This window comes from Balaenoptera acutorostrata, chromosome 4 (genome assembly GCF_949987535.1).
Source record: "Balaenoptera acutorostrata chromosome 4, mBalAcu1.1, whole genome shotgun sequence".
Taxonomy (NCBI): domain Eukaryota; kingdom Metazoa; phylum Chordata; class Mammalia; order Artiodactyla; family Balaenopteridae; genus Balaenoptera; species Balaenoptera acutorostrata.
The window spans coordinates 101,821,969-101,845,475 of NC_080067.1; positions in this window are offsets into that span (position 1 = coordinate 101,821,969).

Consider the following 23,507-nt stretch of genomic DNA (forward strand, 5'->3'; position numbering starts at 1 on the left):
ACCAATTTGAAAAGATATATGCACCTTTATGTTTATTGAAGCATTATTTATAATAGCCAAGATACAGAAGAAACCTAAATATCCATCAATAGACAAATGAATAAAGAAGATATGGCATACACATGCACACACACACAATGGACTATTACTCAACCATAAAAAAGAAAAAATCTTGCCATTTGTGAAAACATGGATAAATCTAGAGGATATTATGCTAAGTGAAATAAGTCAGAGAAATAAAAATGCCACATGATCTCACTTACATGTGGAGTCAAAAAACAAAACAAACAAGCAAAACAAAAATAAGAACAGACTCATAGGTTCAGAGAACAAACAGGTGGTTGCCAGAAGGGAAGAGAGTGATGGAGGGAGGGCAAAATAGGTGTAGGCGATTAAGAGGTACCAACCTCCAGTTACATAGTAAGTAAGTCATAGTGATGTAATATACAGCGTAAGGAATATGATCAATATTGTAATAACTCTATATAGAGACAGATGGTTATTAGAAATCATGGTGATTAGTTCATAATGTATACATATGTCAAATTATTATTTAGTACACACAAAACTAACATAATATTGTATGTCAACTATATTTCAATAAAATTATTTTTAATTTTTACATTTTTTAACTTAAAAAGTGAATCTGCAAGTCATAAGCCCTAACAATTTCAAATATCGCAGTCCCTTTAAAGATTCTAAACTAGTAGTAGTCAGGACTGACTAGGAAAAAGGCATACTCAGCTAACACCTGTGGCCTTTGATGGAAAAATTCTGTTTCATCTTGATGCTAGGGGGGACAGGTAGGTATGTTTACAGAGTCACTGGTGATCAGTCCAGCCCTTCACAACCTCTCTTCTATTGAAGACAAAATGACAATATATGTAAAGACATATATTGACTCATGGGTTTTCATCTTTTCTGCTCTCTTTCCTCACAGTTTTACTTCTCTTCCATGCAGCCCAATGCAGCCTCTACCTGGATCATTCCACTGTAGTCTGGGTGCCAGCTTCAGCTCTACTTATACTATTGCTGAATCAGTCTAAGAGGGAACTATGTTGGCATTGGTTCCCAAGCCAACTGTAGCAGCTACTGGGGAAAGAACTGACAGTCAAATCTAAGTCCATGAAACTTAGGTAGGCAAAAGCTAGGTGGAGTCCTACAAGATGGAGGAACAGAGCTAAGATTGAAGAGCAGAGGGTGGATTTCAACATGGCCAGAAATAAGATCCAACCATGACAACAATCTAGTACATTTGGAAAAATGGAGATTGGGGAGGGGGTTAAAAGCAGCCAGAGACCACAAAGACCTACCATCAAACTTGATATATTATAACAAATGGAAGCCTCTAGTTACGGCAGACCAGTGCAAACAGTAGGTTATCTGTAAGCATTGTTAAGGTATTCTTAGGCTATTTCCCCATGCTATTCTTCTAAGCAATACATATCTACAAATAACCTCTTCTAAAGTTTTCTAGAATCATCCACGTTGAGAAAAACTACCTGGAAGTCATAACAAAAAAGATATGAATCGAACCTTTATCTTTTGGGAGTAAACATCCTGATATGGATGAACTGGAAATGATTAATGCTTTTCTTCTTTCCTTGCCAAAAGACAGGCACTTGCTTAGCTGAATAGAGACAGAAAAGCCTGTTCTCCATATATGGAATGGAACCCAAGCTATTTTTATAGGCAGAAAAAAATCAAGTTCTCAGATTACCTATGGAAGTAATCCAACATTGGGATAATACCATTCTCCTAGTGGTCTTCCATGGAAATATTTGACCTGCATTTGTAACACGTCAAATACAAAGCTGGTTCAAGTGAATCCTCTGTCCCAGAACTCCATAGATACCACAGAAATATGAGGATGGGAACCACAGATAAATGTGGAGAAGTGAAAAGGAGCGCATAGAAGAAAACAAGGGGAAGATTTTGATGGGAGATTTAGATCCAAGGAGGACTTTTTAAATTTATTTTTTGATAGAATATTGAAACCCTAATAGAGTCTGACCATGGTGTTATGAAGATGGCAGTCTCTGTGCTGTCTTTCTGCCCAGTCTGCTTCCCTTTGTGGTCACATTCTATTCTTACACCCATGAGAACTTAATCCAACTAGACTTCTTGCATGCAACCCTTGTTTATTTAGTACAGGTTATGTTAAAATCTGTATTGAAAGAATGAGTAATTGAATTAATGTATAGCTTAAATATTATTTACCCTTTTGACTTTTCCACCTCTTTCTTTTATTTATCCTTTTCTTTTTCTGCAACGTTTTACCATTCATTTTGCACTTTGCAGATTGTACATGGAAAACTATTTTGGCAGTGATAAAAAACAAAATTCAACTGAGTAAACTTTAAAGATCTTACTGGCTTTATTCAACAATTCATGAATTGGGCAACATCCCATCTAGCAGAAGAAAAGGAGCTCTGAGGAGCTGTACAGAATGACAGATTTTACAGACAGAAGGGAGCAGGAACAAGGAAGTTAAACTAGCAAAAACGTGGACTGGTTGTGGCAAAAGCACTTTCTTTTAGGGGGTGGCAGGGGTCTATCAGGCAGGTGACCTCACTAGTGCAGACCAGGTAATTCCAGATTGACTGGTGTAAGATTCCATTTCTGGGAGAGGATGAAACTGTAACTAATTGTCAGTTTGATGATGTGGGGTTTAGCATAAGTGACCCCATTTGGGGCCCATGATCTTGTTTTTACCAGTTATATAATAAGGGAGGTTTTATTGATTATTTGTATTCTCAGTTATATAATAAGGGAGGTTTTATTGATTATTTGTATTCTGTGCGTTCTGGATTTTTTTGAGCTCTTTTTCTATCTTCCACATTCAATGAAAACCCCGAAAAAAAGTGTATAGGTCATTTTATTTCTATATTTGTTAATGAAATTCAACAAACCCTTCTTTATAAATCCCTCTTTTTCCCACTTTACATGAGTTTGGAAGTCACAAAAATGTCAATGTTTTCTTAACTTTAAATCTTACTCAAAAAATTTATAGCTCATTTTTCATGAATGCATATTTGATATGTCTCTGTTGGTTTTCAAAAACAATTACAGCAATGCAGAAAAATACAAATAGCAGGATGAATATCTCCCAAGGTTCAGCATCCAGAAATTTCCAGTATTAGCATTTTAAGGAACATACACCTCAATTTTTCTCTGGGAATATACAGTTTTATATGAAGGGGATCTTTCTACTCAGGCTGTTTGAAACAATGTTTTTTCACTGAAGCATACGTTGGGCATAATTCCATATTCAAAATATAGAACTCCTTGCAGGCTGCAAGGCCGAGTGTAATCTGGCCCCACCTACCTCCTGTCTCATCTGCAACTACTCTCCCCCTTACTCTTCCCACTTCTACTGACTTCCTTCTTATTCCTCAAGCACAAAAAGCTTCCTCCTACCTGAGGGCTTTTATATTTTCTGTGTCCTCATTCTTGTAATGCTCTTCCTCCAGTTCTTTGACAGGCCACCTCATGTCTGTTATTTATGTCTCACCTCTAATATCCTCCTCAGAGAGATATTCCACAATGACTTTATCTGAAGGGGCCACCCAGTCACTCTACATCTCATCACCCTGAGTTATTTTCATCATAGTTTTATCTCTGTTTGAAATTAACTTAATATTTTGTCAAACGATCAGGGTACTTTTTAGTGAATCCTTTAAACAGCAATTAGGAGATTAATAAACTGACCAAATAGCAATACCTCAAGCAAATCAAAACACTATCAGAACCTAAGACTTCAAGGACAATGCGCATTACTGTGGACTAACTTACAGATCATCAACTTATATCTTCTAACAGGAAAAAAAAAACATTGAATTTCCTCCAGAACATAGGAAGAATCATCACAGTTATTGCTTGTAAGTTAAAGCTTTAAGCCAGCTGGCCATAGCTTATTATATAAACTGTAGGAGAGCTGCTAAAATCTAAATTTTAGGCAACATAAGCTTCCAATCAGTTCAAATAACTTTATGTTGTAAGAAATATTTAAAGCTCAGTTTAAATGATGAGGTCCCTAAGACATAAAAATAGTAATAAAATGCTTTTTTCCAAAACTCCATCAATGGAATCTATAGCCAGATTTTCTATGAGTAATTGTAAATATAAATAATATTATCATTTGAGAAGAAATATTCATCTCTTCTATGAGGAAAAATTCAATTGTTAAAAACATTTGTAAAAGATGACCTGGTTCAATTACCGTGAATACCTTGGAAATCAGATGGAAAAAGAGACCAATGATTTTAAAAGTCATTTAATAAAGAACAATTCACTTAATTTAAAATAAAAATGAAAACCACTATTTCGAGGGTTTGTTTTTTTTTTTTTTTTTTTTCTGGTTCTTTCTTAGTCATAAACCTGCAGGGCTCTAAGACTCATCTAGGAGTATTCATTAGTGCAGCCTGGAAAAAAAAATGTGAACATTAGGCACTAATGCCTGAAAATATATACAATAAGAAACAAATGGTAGAAAAAAATTGCTCTAGGATTCACCACAAAGTGCTTGTAGTTCATTTAACTTAAAAACGTATTTTTCAATTTAAAAGATATTTGAAAATTAAACATTTCTTCTTCCTGCTGAATCATAATTTTTTAGGCAATTTGTGATCTGCAGTTGCCCCTGGGTAACTATTAAATATGGACTTGTTACCTCTACCCAGAACTTGAAACCATTAAGAGAGTAAAGTATTGTTAATTTCATGACTCTATAGAAAGTTCACTTGTGGAAACACCTGCTGTAATTCAAGCATTGCATTGAGCATTCTGAAATTGCCATGAAGTTAAACGGTGAGATTAATAATTTTGGAGATTGTTGTTTTGTACTCCTGGGGTGAATCAATTTTTCTGTCCTTTTACTAAGTACATTACAAGGACTCCAGTCTTCAGAGGTCTTCCCTTTACTCCCCAAATAACAATCAAATTCTCCCATTCTACTTGCACAAAATAATAGTCAGTCTTTTACAGGATCTTCCCTCTAAGTATTTTTAAGGGTCCCAATGTGTGCATATACACATTCCACAAATCTGTGTAAGTTATTATACATTCACTGTCAATTCAGGTAGATGCTCCAGGGATCTCTATTGCTGCACCTCTCAAAAGTCCAGGCTTTTTTTACTGAAGACTAGAACATTATAAAGGGAAATTTAAAGTCAGACTAAGAAAGCTTAAAATTGGATATCAGTTATTTCTACTTCTAGAGACAACTGGTCATAGCTCTTCATTGGAAGTCTCTCACCTGGCCTGGTCCCTCTTTAGTGTTGCAGCTTGCTGCCATTTGCTAGGTCCATCTTACCTCTCATAGACAGAAGTATCCCAAAGGAGCCCTCAGTTTCTATTGCTCTCCCACTTAATCAGCATGATATCATAAAATCTGCAGAAATACCACTCTGCCCACAACAGTCAAGTTTTCCTGTTATAGAACAGCTGAGCTTTTCCTTGTCCTTAACTTTTCCATTCCAGATGTTGGATTTAGCTATGCATAACTTGAAGAAGCATTAAAATTTTTCCCAAAAGAAAAATACAACCTTGACCTAAAGATAAATTATGCCTCTACCCTTAGAGCAACAGAGAAAACCACTAACAGCTTTAAAATAGTAACCTGATAGTTTGAATGAGTGAATTAGATCTACAGTATGGATAGATCTGGAAAAAAATTTTAATGTTGTAGAATAATATATTATGAAATACTTCATGTAAATATATTTTATATAAATATGCAAATAGGCAGTAAGTATATAGAAACATGAGCAGGGAAGCTCTTCACCAATCTTAAAGTATCAGTTGTCTCTGGGGAAGAAGAGAAGAGAATGGGATTGGGAATGTGATACAAATGGACCTTCAACTCTATAAGATTTTATTTTCAAAAAGAAAATAAAAACAAATATGGCAAAATATTAACATAAATCAAGGCAGTAGGTAAATGAATGAATAAATATATTTAGCAGTTCTGGTTCTGGTACTTGCACAGTAGCTTGTAGCAGAGAAACCCTCCCATAGATAACAATCATAAACTCTGGGACAGGATATAAGGCACAACTATTCAAAGTCACTGTAGAGTGACCAGAAGAAGGTAGAAAGTGAAAGAAGGGATTATACTGTGTATAATTTCAGTATATAAGGCATTTCCACTAAGGATATTCCCCAGTTTGCATGGCTTACCTAGAATTCAAGCAGAAACTTACAGGCTTGTTGGTATGATCTGTCAGAGGACAGACTTTGGCTCCAAGGATCCAGTGGAAAATTACAACTAGAAGGCTGAAAGAAATTAGCAGCTGTTTGATTTGCTGCACTCTGTAAGGAAGAAAGGTCTGAAGTCTGGAGTATAGGCTTGATAAACATCTTGGGCTTCCCACACACTCACCGAAACAAAACTGAAAACCGATCTTCTATCTACCAAACTTAAAATCAAATTTCAGTTTATCATCCAGTAATTTAATTTCTTACCATGTTATTATAACTAGACATAGTGAGTGATACCTCACAGAGACTCTGAATTCTATTATCTTCCTCTGAACTGTGTTGATTTGTTTTTCTAGCAGGCAATTAAATTACTAAATAAATCACCCCAATTCCCAGGCAATCCCACAGTGGTGGTGGTGATGATGATAGCAGTGGCTGGGCAGAAAGAAGGGGGACCCTTCTCTCTGGTCAGATGGCCTGATTCTTGTGGAGCCAAGAATGTACAAGGAATCCCATTGCTTTTTTCTCTTTATATAATGACTGCTTAACCCCAGGGGCAGAGACAATTACAGGAAATGTGCGAGAGAGCGGGGAGACTAATAAGCAAATTTTAAAATTCTCTGGATGAGCTCAATAGCAAAATGGAGGTGAAAAAGAAAGTCTTAATGAGCTTGAAGACAGATCAATAGAAATTACCTAATATGAACAAAAAAGATTTTTAAAAATAAGCAGAACCTCAAGGGGCTGTAGGACATTATCAGAAGATCTAATATTTATGCCATTTAAAACCTGAAAGAAGAGGGAAAAGAATAGGTACAGAGAAAAACGTTTGAATAAATAATGGTTGAAAACTTCCTAAATTTGGAAAAAGACATAAACTTATAGAATTCCCAAAAGCTCAGTGACTCCCCAAGCAGGATAAACTAAATGAAATTTATGCCCAGACATGTCATCACCAAACTTCTGAAAACTAAAAACCAAAAAACTTTCTTGAAAGCAACCAGAGAAAAGCAATACATTACGTAGATGGGAACAACAATTTGAAGTGTCACAGATTTCTCATGAGAAATCATGGATGCCTGAAGGACATGGAAATAAAAGAACTGTCAATTAAGAGTCCTATATCCAGTGAAAATATCCTTCAAAAATGAAGAAGCAATTGAAACATTATCAGATGAAGAAAAACTAAAAGAATTTGTCAACAGCAGATTTACCCTGAAAGAAATGTTAAAGGAAGATCTGAAGAAAGGAAAATGATATCAAAGGGAAGCTTGAAACTATGAAAGTAAAGGAAAGTCAACAGAAATTATAGCTATTTGAATAAATATGAGACTATTTTTCTGCCAAGTTCTTTAAATAGTTATGATGGATGAAAGCAAAAATGATAACATTGTCCCATGGGGTCTCAATGTATATCAGTATAATACATATGAAAATTACAACATTAAGGGTTCTATATGTGGTATGACTTCTACATCACATGTGAAGTGATAAAATATTAATTCTAATTAGACTATAAAAGTTAAATATAAATATATTATAATCTCTAGTACAACCATTAAAATACACACAAAAACACACACACACAGATCAATAGAAATTACCTAATATGAACAAAAAAGAAAAAAAGATTTTTAAAAATAAGCAGAAACTCAAGGGGCTGTAGGACATTACCAGTCAAAAGCTCAATAAATAAATTAAAAGGTAATACTAAGAAAATACTCATCACAAAAGAAAACAGGAAAGTAGAAATAGAGGGAAAAAAATTAGAGGAAAACAACAGAAAAAATAATAAAACAGTAGACCCATTTGTTTTAAACATATATAAATCTAAACATATAGATAATTATATTAAAATAAATGCTTTAAATATACCAATTTTAAAATGTAGATTTCAGAATGTACCAAAAAACAAAGACCCAACTACATGTTACAGCAAACCCACTATAAATATAATATTTATATTATTATAAATATAAAGTAAAAGAATAAAAAATGTATAGCATGCAAGTATTAACCAAGAGAAGGTAGAAATGGCTATTAATACCAGAGAAAAAGGAAGCTTATAACAAGGAAAAGTTGCTGGGGATAAAGAAAGACATTACCTAATGATTCAAGGGTTAATTCACCAAGAATATAACAGTCTTAAACATGATTTGTCTAACAACAAAGCCTCAAAATACATGAGATAAAATTTGATAGAATTAAAAAGAGAAGTCTCCAATTATAGTTGGAGACTTCAATACTCTCATTCAATAATCAACAGAACAAATAAATTTTTAAAATTTAGCAAAAATATCAAAGAATAAAACAATACTATTAATTAACTGGAGCTAACTAACATTTTTAAAATTCCACCGAAAGACAGAATACACATTCTGCTCAAGTACAGACGAAACATACCTCAAGATAGACCATATCCTGGGTCAGAACACATCTTAACAATTTTTTTTAATGAAACCATATAAAATATGTTCTCTTATCATAATGGGATTAAACTAAGAAGATAACTGGGAAATCTCCAAATACATGGTAATTAAACAACACAGTTCTAAATAACCTATGGCTCAGGAAGGGAGTTATAAGAGAAATTGGAAAATATTTTGAATTGAATGAAAATGAAAAATCAACATATTAAAATTTGTGGGATACAGCCAAAGCAGTGTTTAGAGGAATATTTATGGCTGATAAGAGGTTAATATCCAAAATATATAAACAGCATATGCAACTCAATGTCAAGCAAGCAAACAACCTGATTCAAAAATGGGCAGAAGACCTGCATAGACATTTTTCCAAAGAAGACATACAGATGGCCAACAGGCACATGAAAAAATATTTAACATCACCAATCATCAGAGAAATGCAAGTCAAAACCACAATGAGACATCACCTCACTTCTATCAAAATGGCTATTATCAAAAAGACCACAGGGATTCCCTGGTGATACAGTGGTTAAGAATCTGCCTGCCAATGAAGGGGACATGGGTTCAAGCCCTGGTCTGGGAAGATCCCACATGCTGTGGAGCAACTAAGCTTGTGAGCCACAACTACTGAAGCCTGCACATTACAGCTACTGAAGCCCGCACATCACAGCTACTGAAGCCCGCATGCCCTAGAGCCCATGCTCTGCAACAAGAGAAGCCACTGCAATGAGAAGCCTGCGCACCACAATTAAGAGTAGCCCCTGCTCGCCACAACTAGAGAAAGCCCACACACAGCAATAAAGACCCAACACAGCCAAAAATTAATTAATTAATTAATTTTAAAAAAATGTTTAAAGACAAAAAGACCACAAATAACAAATGTTGGCAAGGATGTAGAGAAAAGGGAACCCTCATACACTGTTGGTGGGAATGTAAATTGATTCAGCCACTGTGGAAAATATTATCGTGGTTCCTCAAAAAACTAAAATTCCAGTAATTCCAGTAATTTAACTCCTGGGTATATAGCTGAAGAAAACAAAAACACTAATTTGGAAAGATACATGCACCCCAATGTTCATTGCAGCATTATTTACAATAGCCAAGATATAGGAGCAATCTAAGTGTGCATCAACAGATGAATGGATAAAGAAGATGTGGTATATATAAATACACACACACACACACACACACACACACACACACACACACATATACGCGATGGAATACTATTCAGCCATAAAAAAGGATAAAATTTTGCCATTTGCAACAATGTGGATGAATCTGGAGAGTATTATGCTTAGTGAAATAAGTCAGACAGATAAAGACAAATACTGTATGTTATCACTCATATGTGGGATCTAAAAAATAAAACAAATGAATGAATACAACAAAACAGAAACAGACTCACAGATATAGAGAACAAACTAGTGGTTAACAGTGCAGAGAAGGGGAGTGGCGAGGGGCAAGATAGGGGTAGAGAATTAAGAGGTACAAACTAATACGTATAAAATAAATAAGCTACAAGGATGTATTGTACAGCACAAGGAATATAGCTATTATTTTGTAATAACTTTACATGGAGTATAATCTATAAAAATTTTGAATCACTATGTTGTACACCTGAAACTAATATAATATTGCAAATCAACTATACCTCAATAAAAAAGAAAAAAAACTTAAGAAATTTCTCAAATCAGCCATTTAAAAATCAATTTAAAAATCAAACTAGGAAAAAAAAAAGACCAAAATATACCCAAAGCAAGCAAAAGGAAGGAAATAAAGACCAGAAACCAATGAACCTGAAAAAAGAAAAATAATACAGGAAAATTTTTTTTAAAAACTGATTCTTTGAAACCAATAACAAAATTAATAAACCTCTAACCAGATTGACAAACAAAAAAAGAGAAAACACAAATTATCAATATGAGGGACAAAATAAGAGATTCTGCAGACACCAAAAGGATAATAAGAGAAAACTAACAAACAACTCTACACACGTAAACTTGACAACTTAGGTGAAATGGACCAATTTTTCAAAAACACAAACTATCACAACTCACCTAATATGAAATATATAATTTGAATGACTCTGTATCTATTAAAGAAATTGAATTCATAGTTTATAAACCTTCCTAAATTGAAAACTCTAGGCCCAAATGATTTCACTGGTGAATCAACCAAAGTTTTAAAGAAGAAATAACATCTATTCTACAAGTATCTTCCAGAAATTAGAAGAGGAAGTAACACTTCTCAACTCATTCTGCAAAGCCAGTCTTACCCTGATACCAAAATCAGAAAAAAACAGTACAAGAAAAGAAAATTACAGGCCAGTATACTTAATGGACATAAACACAAAAATCCTTAACAAAATATTAACAAAGTAAATCCAAGAAAAATATGAAAAGAATTACACACCACTACCAAGCGGGGTTCATCCCAAGAATGTAAGGTGGATTCACGATTTGAAAATCAATCAATGGAATCCAACATTCTAACAAGCTAAAGAAAAAAAAAAAAACACACACACATCATATCAATTAACGTAACAAAATCATTTGACAAAATTCAATTGTCTTTTATGATAAAAACTTCCAGAAAACTTGGAATAGAGGGGAACTTCCTTAACCTGAAAGGATGCATCTATAAAAACCCCACATCATACTCAGTGGTAAAATACTGAATACTTTTCCTCTAAGATCAGGTACAAGGCAAAGATTTCTACTCTCACCACTCCTATCCAGTACTGTACTATATGTTCTAGCAAGTGTAATAGGCAAGAGAAAGGAATAAAGACATACAGATTAGAAAACAGAGAAATAAAACTGTCTCTATTTGCAAATGAAATGATTGTCTACGTAGAAAATTTGAGGGAATTTTTTTAAAGAGGGGGGCTCCTAGAACTTAAAAGTTAACTTAGCAGGATCTCAGGATACAAATTCAACATTCAAATATTAATAGTATTTCTATATAGTAATAATAAATAAATAGTATTTCTATAATAAATAATAAATAGTTTTCAAAAATACCATAGAAAACAGCTCCAACAAATAAATAAAAATAAAAAATTGAAGTAAGTCAGACAGAGAAAGACAAATATCATATGATATCGCTTACATGTAGAAGTTTTTTAAAATGGTACTAATGGACTTATTTACAAAACAGAAATAAAGTCACCATGTAGGAAAAAAGAACTTATGGTTACCAGAGGGAAAGGAAGGGGAGGGATAAATTGGGAGATTGAGATTGACATATACACACTACTATATATATAATAGATAACTAATAAGGACATACTGTATAGCACAGGGAACAGTACTCAATATTCTTTAATGGCCTACATGGGAAAAGAAACTAAGAAAGAGTGGATATATGTACATGTATAACTAATTCACTTTGCTATACACCTGAAACTAACACAACATTGTAAATCAACTATACTCCCATAAATTTTTTTAAAAAATAAAAAAAGAAACAATTAGGTATAAATCTTAAAAACATATGTACAGGATGAGTATGCTGAAACTGCAGAATGCTGATGAAAAAATAAAGGAAATGTTGAATAAATGGAGATACATGACAAATACTCTTCAACAATTAAAAAAAGGGACAAAGTAATAATGCATGTGACAACATGGATGAATTTTTAAAACATCATGTTGAATGAAAGAAGTCAGACATGAATGAGCACATTCTTTATTATTTCACTTATGTGATGCAAAATTAATCTATTTCTCAGAACAATGGCTGCCTATGGAGAGCAGTGACTGTCTGAAAGGAGGCATAGGGGATATTGGGGGGTGATGGAAATGTTCTGTATCTTAATTTGTGTGGTAGTTATACAAAGGTATTCATTCATCAAAACTCATTCAATTTTACGCTTAGGATTTGTGAATTTCACCATAAATAAATTTTATCTTAAAGATTATTTAGTAATCTCTTCCCGCTTCTGGCATTTAAGCTTCAGAAATCTTAGCGTCCAGACTCTAACCTTCCTGTTATAAATGCATCTAAAACCTCTGCATAATTTCTTACTGAACATCCTAAGAATATATTCTCGTTCCTTAATAACCTACTCCATTTGTCCTCCCTAAGAAGTTATATACTTTGAAAACAATTTTCTAGGCCATTATTTCCATAGAGAGAATATGTTTAACTACTTGTGTAATTAAACAGATTTTTTTTTAAGTTTGGGCTCTGGGGTCCTTCTAATATTATAAATTTTCTGAAGTAGTTCCTCAATAAAATTTCAAATAAGTCTGGTGGCGGAGCTGTCTATGAAAGAAGCCAGAAGAGGTAGAAAGAATAGAATTGATATTTGGACCATTTGTTCCCAACTTGGGGTTTGAAAATGGACGGAACTCCGCAAGAACTCCAACAAGCTCCTGGTGAACCTGTAGGGACAGTCTGATAGTGATAAGCACAGCTTAGGAAGAAAGCTGACAAGGATGAGTAAATTTAAGTTTTATTTCTTTTTTCACAACATTTCATCTTCTTTTTTGCATATAGCTCACCACTGAACCAAGGTGCTCTTATTAGAAGAAGGAACATTGGGTTTCCACTGATAAGGAAATCAGACCTTCCATGTTAAGATAGCATTACATATTGGTAATGAGAGAAAGAAAATTTCAGCAAAATGTTAGAGCCCTCTGTTCACCTTTTAGATATGATCCCTTTCAAACATATCTTCATCCCTTTCAAAAAGCTTTTTTGGAGTTTGCTGGCTTATGGCCACGGGTCCACTTTCCTGCCCTTTCCCTGATGACTATCACCAGTTCTTTGGTCTCCCTGTTATTTAGGTGTCACAAGACAGGATTCTCCACCTCCACTGACCTCAAGACAATTTTCAGAGTGTTCTAAGTCATAACTTATACATAAAATCTTTAATTCTGATGCACATGTTTGTGATGCCAGGAATCTGTGGGAAATGAGTGAAGGAATAAACGGTACATGTGGTTTAACATAGTACAGAACAGAAATACCAGCTCCAGATTGGCAAGATGATTCATGATCTAAGCCAATTAGTTCAGGGGAAAGAGCATTTCAGAGTTATGGGTGACCACAAGAATGTAAGAACTCTAGAAACAGGCAGAAATCTTGAGGCAGGGGATTTTTACATGGCTTGAAATGGTGAGCTGACAAACTTCTATCTCTAGAGTAACCATCTGGCATGGGGAAGGCATGCAAAATATCACCACATTGATTTGTAGACCCTTCTAAAGATTCCGAAGGGGAACCTATCTTCTGAACAACAGAAAGAATTTTCTGGCTTATGTTGTGCTTAAAGAGATCATTTTCATTCTCATCTAGGATGCATGGCCCCCAGTAGCCAGCAAGTGATTTAGGGAAATTTTCTGGTGCCAGTTAATGAATACTTTCTGAACAGCCCAGCCTTAATATAAAACAATCAGAAAAAAATTTATTATGCATCTCAGTAATACCAGGAAGGAAAATTCTATTTCTATGCCAATAAGCCCAACTAGCATTAGTTGAGAGGTCGTTGGGCTTGTTTGTTTGATTGATTGTTCCAAGGGTGACAATACTTCTGAGGGTGGTGGGAAGAATGTCACGTGGCTCCACCCTAGTTGAGGTTCAGTGAACTTGATGGTTACCCTCGTAAGCACCTTGATCTAGGCATTGATAGGGAAGAAAAACAATCATTATTCAAAACAAAAAATATAGAAAAGCTTGAAATTACATATTAGGAAAAGTAATTACAGCCTTTCTTGAATTTTAAGCAAAAAAAAATCCCTTTCTGATAATTCTGAGTCCACATTCTCTTTTCCTTCATTTGGCTGTGTTCATATGAGTAAAATAAGATCATGAAGGAAAAATCTAATCAGTACGGCTTACTATAGTCAATCTATTTAATCTACACAAAATTTCATGACACATGTTAATTTGCTAAATATAATATAACTTGTAATTTGTAGAGTACTTGTTACCAAAGTGATACTATACTAAGTGTGAACTGTGAAATGTATCTTTGGTTCCCCCACATGTTGCCTTTCTGTGATTTTTTTCCCCATCTAGACATCACTATCCAATATGAAGGCCATGAGCCACATGAGGCTATTTAAATTTTAATTAAAATTAAATAAAATTTAAAATTCAGTTCCTCAGTCACATTAGCTACATTTCAAGTGCTCAGTTGTCACGTATGTCTAATAACTACTGTAGTGAATAGTGCAGATAAACAACACCTTCATCATTGCAGAAAGTTCTAATGCACCATGCTGGTCTTGACTCTTAAAGTTTTTGTGATTCCCTCTGGCCAGACTTCTCCCCAGCTGGGCCATGCCTTCCCAAGCATTTCCCCATGTTTTCCTTCCTTCTACTTTTCTTACTCTCATAGCTTTCCTGAGCCTTCTCATGGTTCTCCATAGAAAATACTATTTTGTAATTCCTTCTTTGAGGACCCTCCTTGAAACTTAAATAACTGGATAAACTAATCCATGCTTAAGCAATTTGTGGAGGCAGAGAGTTACGTTGTTTCTCCGAAGCAACACATTTGCATTTTAGTAGAAAGCTTCTAGAGAGTTCATGTATTTACACAAAGGGTTGACTCTAAAATGTGTGGCTTTAAGCACCATGGTAACCTGGAATATCTGGTGAACAAACCTCACAGTGCAAGAGCCTTTAGAGCACATTTCAAAGCATATTATCCTGTTGGCCTGCTCATCTACAATGGCCTTGGGTCACTATGTTGTTTTGTCTCCTAGGAGTGTTGGGGATCCCTAATTGTCGCCACAAAAGAGGTAGCGTTATGCATCTGACAAGGAGTAGGGGTAGTAGGTCAAAAGATATTTGTTTTGCTTGTAACCATGAAAGTTTTTAGAGCTCGAGTTGGGGTTTGGGTACCATAATCCATTTATTCTTTGTCCATCCTGGGCTTCCTGCCAAGGCATCACACAAAAACAATTAATAGCAAAATAAGAGATAATATAAGGTTCTTAATAACAGCTTAGCAGATGTTCCCTTCTCTCCCAACATAGGGCTCTGATAAAAACTGAACTGGCAAATGCCGCTTAGGCCAGAAGACATTTTTTAAAAGAAAATAAAGAAAATACTGGATCAGAGAGAGGCAAGGAACTGGCCACTGTGCCTGGGGCAACAGTCTTCTTTATCTGCTTACCACAAGCTGCAAGAAGTAAAAGTAAATATCGACCTCCTCAGAAGGCTTTGGTTCTCTTCATGTGTTCAAAAAAAAAAAAAGGTAGAAGAGAAAAAGAGGGTAGCCAGAGCTGCCTCAGGAGCAAGTCATGTGCCATGTAGTGTTCCACTTTCTGGATTCAGCTGATTGTTTTCTTGTGGTGTCATTTAACTTGATCTCTAGACATAGAAATGTTTGTATAACTGAAGTAAACTACATCTTCACAAGAAAAATAATAAAATCAATAGCATCTCTCCGGTGTTTTCTTTATTTTGGATTTTAGGGGTTTTTAAAATATTATTTCTTATTTGTCAAAGAATTAGATGCACATAGCTTTAATAGTGAAGTAATGCTAAAAGGATAACAAAAAAGCAGTACACTGGCCTCACTGTAATCCTCCCCAGAGACTACCACTTTCATCTCTTTTTAGCTATTTCTTCTGGTAGTTACCTGAATATGTCTAAATACCATTTTTATATTGATACTACTATCACTCTAAAAACATTTCATTACGGAAAATGTCAGACACATACAAAAGTTAGAGTAGTATGATGCACCCACCCCATGGACCCATCACATGGCCAATCTCGATTCATCTATACAACTACCCATTTTTTCACCCACCCACCTCAACTGTATTCTTTAAATAAATACAAGATATATCACTTTAGTTATAAATATCTCAATATATATCACTCAATGGACATCACTTTAAAAAAGTCTTTAACAAAATATAATCACAATACTATTATCACACATCCAGGTTTAACAATTACTCCTAAATATTATCAAATATCCAGTTGTTGATATTTTTCCTATTGTCTCATAATTTTTTATATTTGATTTATATAAATCAAGCTGCAAACAAGATTCTTTTTTTTCTGTGTCATTTAGGTCTCCTTTCTTTTAATCTATGGCATTGGTTCTAAACTGCAGGTAATTTTGCTCCCAGGGAATATCTGGCAATGTCTGGAGATGTTTTTGGTGGTCACAACTTGGAGGCAAGGGCTTCAGAATTCCAATAACATCTAGTGGGTAGAGACCAGAGCTGCTGTTAAAAATCCTACAATGCACAGGATAACCCCAACAACAGAGAATTACCTGGCCCAAAATGTCAATAATGGCAAGGTTGAGAAACCCTGATCTATACAATATGGGATTCCATCCTTCCCTTCAACCCTGCTTATTTCTAGATCATTTGACTCCTAGAGTTTTCCACCTTCTGGACTTTGCTGATTGCAACCCCATTTTGTCTTATAACATGTTCCTCATTCTCTATAACTTGTGTAAATTAGAAATAAAGAGGGAACACATTAAAATATTAAACTGATAGAAAACATACTGAAGTATTAAAACTTCTGTGTGAAAATGTGAAGCAGGCAGTTGGATCATAGACTATTCTGAAATAGCCTAAGAAAAGGGCCTCAGAATAATGCTACTTAGTGTGGTTTTAATATCAAGTTAATGACCAACAATGTAGTTCTTGAATTCTCAGAGTCAGGCTGCATAATGTAGAAGTCTATCGTCCTCCCATTTCCTTTTTGTGTGACCCTCTCCTGTAATAAGATGGAAATGTCCTCTTTTCCCTTGCAGGTCTACTCTTCACCCTGCTCTGTGACCAGGAATGCTGGCCTGTGCACACAGCATCAATGGACTCCCTTGTTCTCTGTCTCTGGTCTGGCTCAGTCAATAAGCATACCTGTTTTTCATTTGTGCTGAGAAAAAAATTCAAGAAAACATGCTTAAATTTTAGGATGTCCAGAAGTTATATCACTTACATTTCTTACCCTTTCCTCTTTTTTTTTTTTCTAGTTTTTATTATTGCTCCTCTTTAACTCTTACATCCTCAGGAATATAGGGAATTAGGGAATTACGTCACTAACCAAAAATTATTTAAAGGGGAACACATTTTTCTCTATTGACTCACAACAGGGGAAGAGAGCTGGAGTAACAGCTCCAGCTGGGCAAGGAACAGAGGCTCCCTCATAGTAACTGGACATGACTCACTGGCCTTGTTTGTGAGCACATATGAGACACCCCCTGAGTACACCTCAACACCTTGGGAGTCGGGGGACATTATAGCTTAATGGTGTCCTGTATGATCAGATGAGGTATGACAAAGCAAAACTGAGGTTCCTTAAAGAAAAGCTCTTCTATCAGTGTGCAGTAGCAAAATATGGAGCCATTTGCCTAAAGAACACTCCCTCAGAGAGGGGGACATCCTCATACCTAACCCGGCACTGACATAGAGTGGGTTCTTATAAATATTTGTTGAATTCAAATTCAATATGTCTTACTGAAATTTTTTCTCTCTCAAAAGCTTGAGGAAACATAAAAGAGAACCCTTAATCTGTCATTCTTTCATTTTTGACTCAATTCCAGTCAAAAATGAAGAACTGCTTGGTGAAGCAGAAGTGATAGGAACATGTTAAAAAGTGAGCTCTTTTGAGAACTGTTGGAGAACAATGCACCGGAGAACTGGTTGATTCCAGGGCTGGAGCAGGGAAAATACAAGAAGAGCAAAAATCATCTTGTGGTCCTAGGCAATAAGGTAGTGCTCAAAAATAAAGGATTCAAGCATCCTTTATTTGAAGATGGCATGGGAAACTAAAAAAGTACTCGACAGCCAAAGCTGAAAAACAGTTTATCAACAAAAACTAAAATTGATATAGAATTATAACCCTAATAATAAAATTAACATCCATGAATCCATCTTAATATAAATAAATAATTGAACAAATAAATAAATGAGGGAGAAGAGACAATTCTTCCTTATGAAAGCATTTCATGAAATATCACCTCATACCTGTTAGAATGGCTATTATCAAAAAGACAAGAAATGGGGATGATGGGGACGATGTGGAGAAAAGGGGAAACTGATGCATTGTTCATGGGAATGCAAACTGGTGCAGCCATTATGGAAAGCAGTATAGGGAGTTCCTCAAAAAATTAAAAATAGAACTCCCATATGATCCAGTAATCCCGCTTTTGGAAATATATCCAAAGGAAATAAAAACAATATCTGGAAAAGATATCCGCACCCCATGTTCATTGCAGCATTCTGCACAACAGCCAAGACATGGAAACAACATAGGTGTCCACTGATGGATGAATGAATAAAGAAAATATTATATATATTTATATATTATATATATATATATATATATATATGTTATATAATTATATAATTCAGCCATATATCTTGCCATTTGTAACAACATAGACGGAGCTTGAGGGCATTATTCTAAGTGAAATAAGTCAGACGGAGAAAGACATATACTGTATAGTATCACTTATATGTGGAATTTTAAAAAGCCAAACTCATAAAAAAAGAAAGTAGATTGGTGGTTGCCAGAGGCTCAGGGTGTCAGGGGGTGGGGAGATCTCAAAGGACACAAACTTCTAGCTATAAGATGAATAAATTCTGGGTATCTAAGGTACAGCATGGTGAGAGAGTAAACCTTGAATGTTATCATCACACACACATAAATGGTAATTATGTGGGGGAATATAGGTATTAACTAACCTTATTGTGCAGATTGATATTCATATATATTTTGCAATATATATGAATATCAATCACCATGTTTTATAAAAAACTTAGATGTGTTACTTGTCAGTAATATTTCAATAAAGCTGGAAAAAAATTTAGCTCAGTTATATCTCCTTAAGTTTGGTTTAAGTCAGGCTATTTTTTTAAAAAAGAAACATTTTAATTAACAAATAGAAAATAACCATTAGAACACCATACTAATAACTGCTGCAAGTAAGATGCACTGAAGGATGCTAAAATTAGTGGGTGAAAGTTTAAGCACAAACAAGATACTTGCACGTTCTCAAAGAACCTCCCACAAAACACTGAGTAATATGAAGGGGAAAACAGTAACTTTCTAGTGGAGATCCTGAAAGACATAATCCTAGTTAAGTAATCAAAGTTAGCATCACTGGTAATAATTATCGACATCATATACCTCCTGATATGAAGCACTGAGAAGGGCGCATCACATCTGTGATATCCTTTGCAACAACTCACAGCCTCAATCTAATCATGAGAAAACATCAGACAAACCCAAGCTTAGGGGTGTTCTACAAAAATCACTGACCAGTACTTTCCAAAATCATCAGGGTTGTAAAAGATAAGGAAAGACTCAGGAATTGTCGCAGATTGGAAGATACTAAGGAAATGTGACAACTAAATGCAATGTATGATCCTTGATTGGATCTTGGAATAGAAAAAAAAAAAAAAGGACATTTGTGGAAAATGGATGCAATCCAAATTTTGTAATTCAGTTAATAGTAACTGAATTAAGGTTACTAAGCATTAATCTTAGTTTTGGTAATTGTTCTATGGTTATGTAAGCTGTTAACAAATAGAAGCTGGTAAAGGGTATATGGGAACTCACTGAGCTATTTCTGCAACTCTTCTTTAAGTCTAAAATGATCTCAAAATATAGAAGTTTTTAAAATGTGATGAGCACATCTTGGAATTCCTAGGATAGGAGGACTGGAACACTGGATAAAATCAGCACACACTCATTTGTCATTGGGAAAAGAGTTTCCAAAAGTTCAGAGAAAAGACAGACATGATCTCACATCCAGAGATCCTGAAGGGAAAGTGATTCAAGAGAAAAAGTGAACTCTAATAAAAACATTAAAACATACGAGAAACTTGTGAATCATCTTCCTGCCTCTTCCTTTCCCCAAACTCAAGCAGCCACCTAATCCTATCCATACTACCTTCTAAATGTCACTCAATTCGAATCCTTTCTCTCTATCACTCCACACTGAACTAGTTTTACTTTTATTGTCCTCTTGACTAATGATTTCCCCTCCACAAATTTTCCAAAGTCTAACATATCCTAAGTTGATGTCACCAGAATTGTTTTTCTAAAAGGAATTTATTTCCCTTCTCTGCTCAAGAACTTTCAAGTTTATTCCATTTGGAAAAAATCCAAATCCCTTAGCAAACATTCATTGTCCCTCACCATTTAGCTGTTCCTTAACTTCAGTCTCATCTCTGTGCACTCACCCAAGAAGTACTCTATACTCCAGCTGCAGGACTAGTTATGAAGCCCAGAATGTATCATCTGGCTTATGTTCATGTTATTCACAAATAGAATACCACATTACTCAGCTTCTCTGTCCTACAAATTCTCATTCATTCTTGCTCAAACATCATTTCTGTTCCAGACTTCTCTGATTTTGCACATCCTCCTTATCCCATTCTATATGCTCTGCAAGCAAAATTAATCCTGTCTCTCTGCTATGCTCCCCCAGAACATTGTGACTACTCTTATTAAGCATATGCTGTATTGTATGTGGCTTGCAGTATACAAGTTTGATTACCTTAGTAGAGTATAAATCTTCTGATGGCAAGGTTCATGTCTAATTCACTTAAGAATCTCCAGTCTGGACTCATGGCCTGGCACTTAAGTGTCAGTCAGCACCATTGGATGGGCTGAACCAATCTAAAATATAACCAAATCTGATTCCCGGGGATACAAAGAGAGAAACAGTTAAAGAAATATATATGGCTACACATATACCTGTTGAACTTAATTTTTTAAATGACATCAAAAAAAAAAACTAGGAGGAAATAAAAACCCCATGATTGTAGATGGATATAAAAGAATAATATATTGTTACAATTATTCTAACAAGAACACTAATAACCAAAATATTCTAGGCTTGTGAAACAAAAAATGTCATTGACAACAGGAAGGACCCCATTAGCTACATCAACTTTAAGAAAAATAAGTAGGACAGCCAACTGTTTAGGAAAGATAAGAAAAATGTCAAAGATGAAAAGTAGAAAACAATATTACTCAACTCTTTTCTCACTCACATCTCTTTCTATCAAGGAGAATGATGTTCACATTATAAGAAAAATCTTGTTAAAGGAAATTAAACCAGGTTGATTTGAAAGAAACAGTTATCAATTATATCCCAGATTCAATATCCCAGCATCTGAAAACAACCAGCTGATATGAATCATTGACACAGAATCATTGTCAGAAATCTTTAAAAAATTAAGAGTTGGTGTAGTGAAAAAAAAAAATGTAATTAAGAGCAAAGTGAGAGAGAGAGAGAGAGAGAGAGAAACCAATGTATTTCAGGAACCATGAGTCCCTCAACTTAATATTAAACTCCAATTAAATTATATAATAGTTACTAGAAAGATGGTTTGCCAGATATTATAAAGCTGTGCTGTCTAAAATCTCAACCACTAGTCAAATCTTACTATTTAAATTTAAATTATTTAAAATTTAAAAAAATAAAAATAAGTTCCTGAGTCACACTAGCCACATCTTAAGTACTCATTAGCCACATATGGCTGGTGGCTACCATACTGAACAGCACAGGTAATAGAATGTTCTATCATTGCAGAAAGTTCCATTGGACAGTGCTGTTAAAGAAAGTAGAGAGCACTGGGAACTTGCATCATTTACAGAGACTGTTATACTGAACTAATAATATTTCTATCATTTCATAGGATTGTTATACTGTTGGAAACAGGGAGTATGTAGATATAGACTATACTGATTTCAAAAAAACATCCAACAAAGTTTCCTATGAAACCCTAGTTGATAAAAATATAGAAATATGGACAAGGTATAATACGATTGAGCAAAAATTGTCCCCATAGACTGTTGATTAATGAACTAATATAATTTTGGAAGAATGATTTACTAGTTTTCTCCAAAATCTTGTCATTGGTCCTCTCTTGCTCAATGTTGTTATCAATAATTTGCTGACATATAAAAGGAAAAGCTATCAAGTTTTCAAATAACTAAATGACAGCAAGATTATTTCATAACTTTCTAGAGGACAATTTACTAAAACGTATCAAAACCTTTTACAATTTGACTTACTTCTTGAGTCACAATTCCACTTCCTCAGGAAATAGTCACAGATGTTTGCAAGGATTTAGTTACATGGATGATAGCAAAATATTTGGGGAAAATCTAAATGTCAATAATAAAAGACTAATTAAATAAACAGCAGTACATTTGCATTGATCATCACTGTATTCCCTACAATACTATGTACTTCATGGATATTTTTAAAATATACCAAATAAAAGATAAATGAAGTGAGGAAAAAAGAAGATTATAAAATAAACTATATGGTATGATCATATGTATCATACATATCTGGTATAGCAATAAATGCATACGTACTATATGTATGCATGTAGGGATATAAACATGTACCTAGAGAAGAAGACTAGACAGAGATACACTAAAATGCTAATAATATTTAATCCCTGGCAATGAGTTAGGGAACATTTTTTTGTTCTCTTTTTAACTCATCTATACTTTTTAAAAGTTCTGTCATGAAGAGATGATTCTTTAGCATAAGAACAACATTTTGAACAAGGAGCAATGGATAATATGTTTGATAAAAGAAGCAATATTTAAAAGGAAGAAAACACATTCAACAAACTAGAACAATGGACCAGAATTAACAAAAGGAAGGTTAATAGGCATATGTAGAAAGTCTAGTTTTTAAGTTCTAAAAGTCCTCTGGAAAAACTACAGTTTGGAGAAGACTGACCTACCAATAAGTTTGTTAAAGTAAATGCAAAAATTTTAAATGAACTTAGATAGCAGAATTTCCAAAAGAGTGATTACAAACTTAAATTACATTAACAGGATATCTTGCCTAGAACAGGAAGAGTGATGGTCCCTCTGTTCTTTTGGACTGATATGGCCGTATCTGTTCACTGGTCT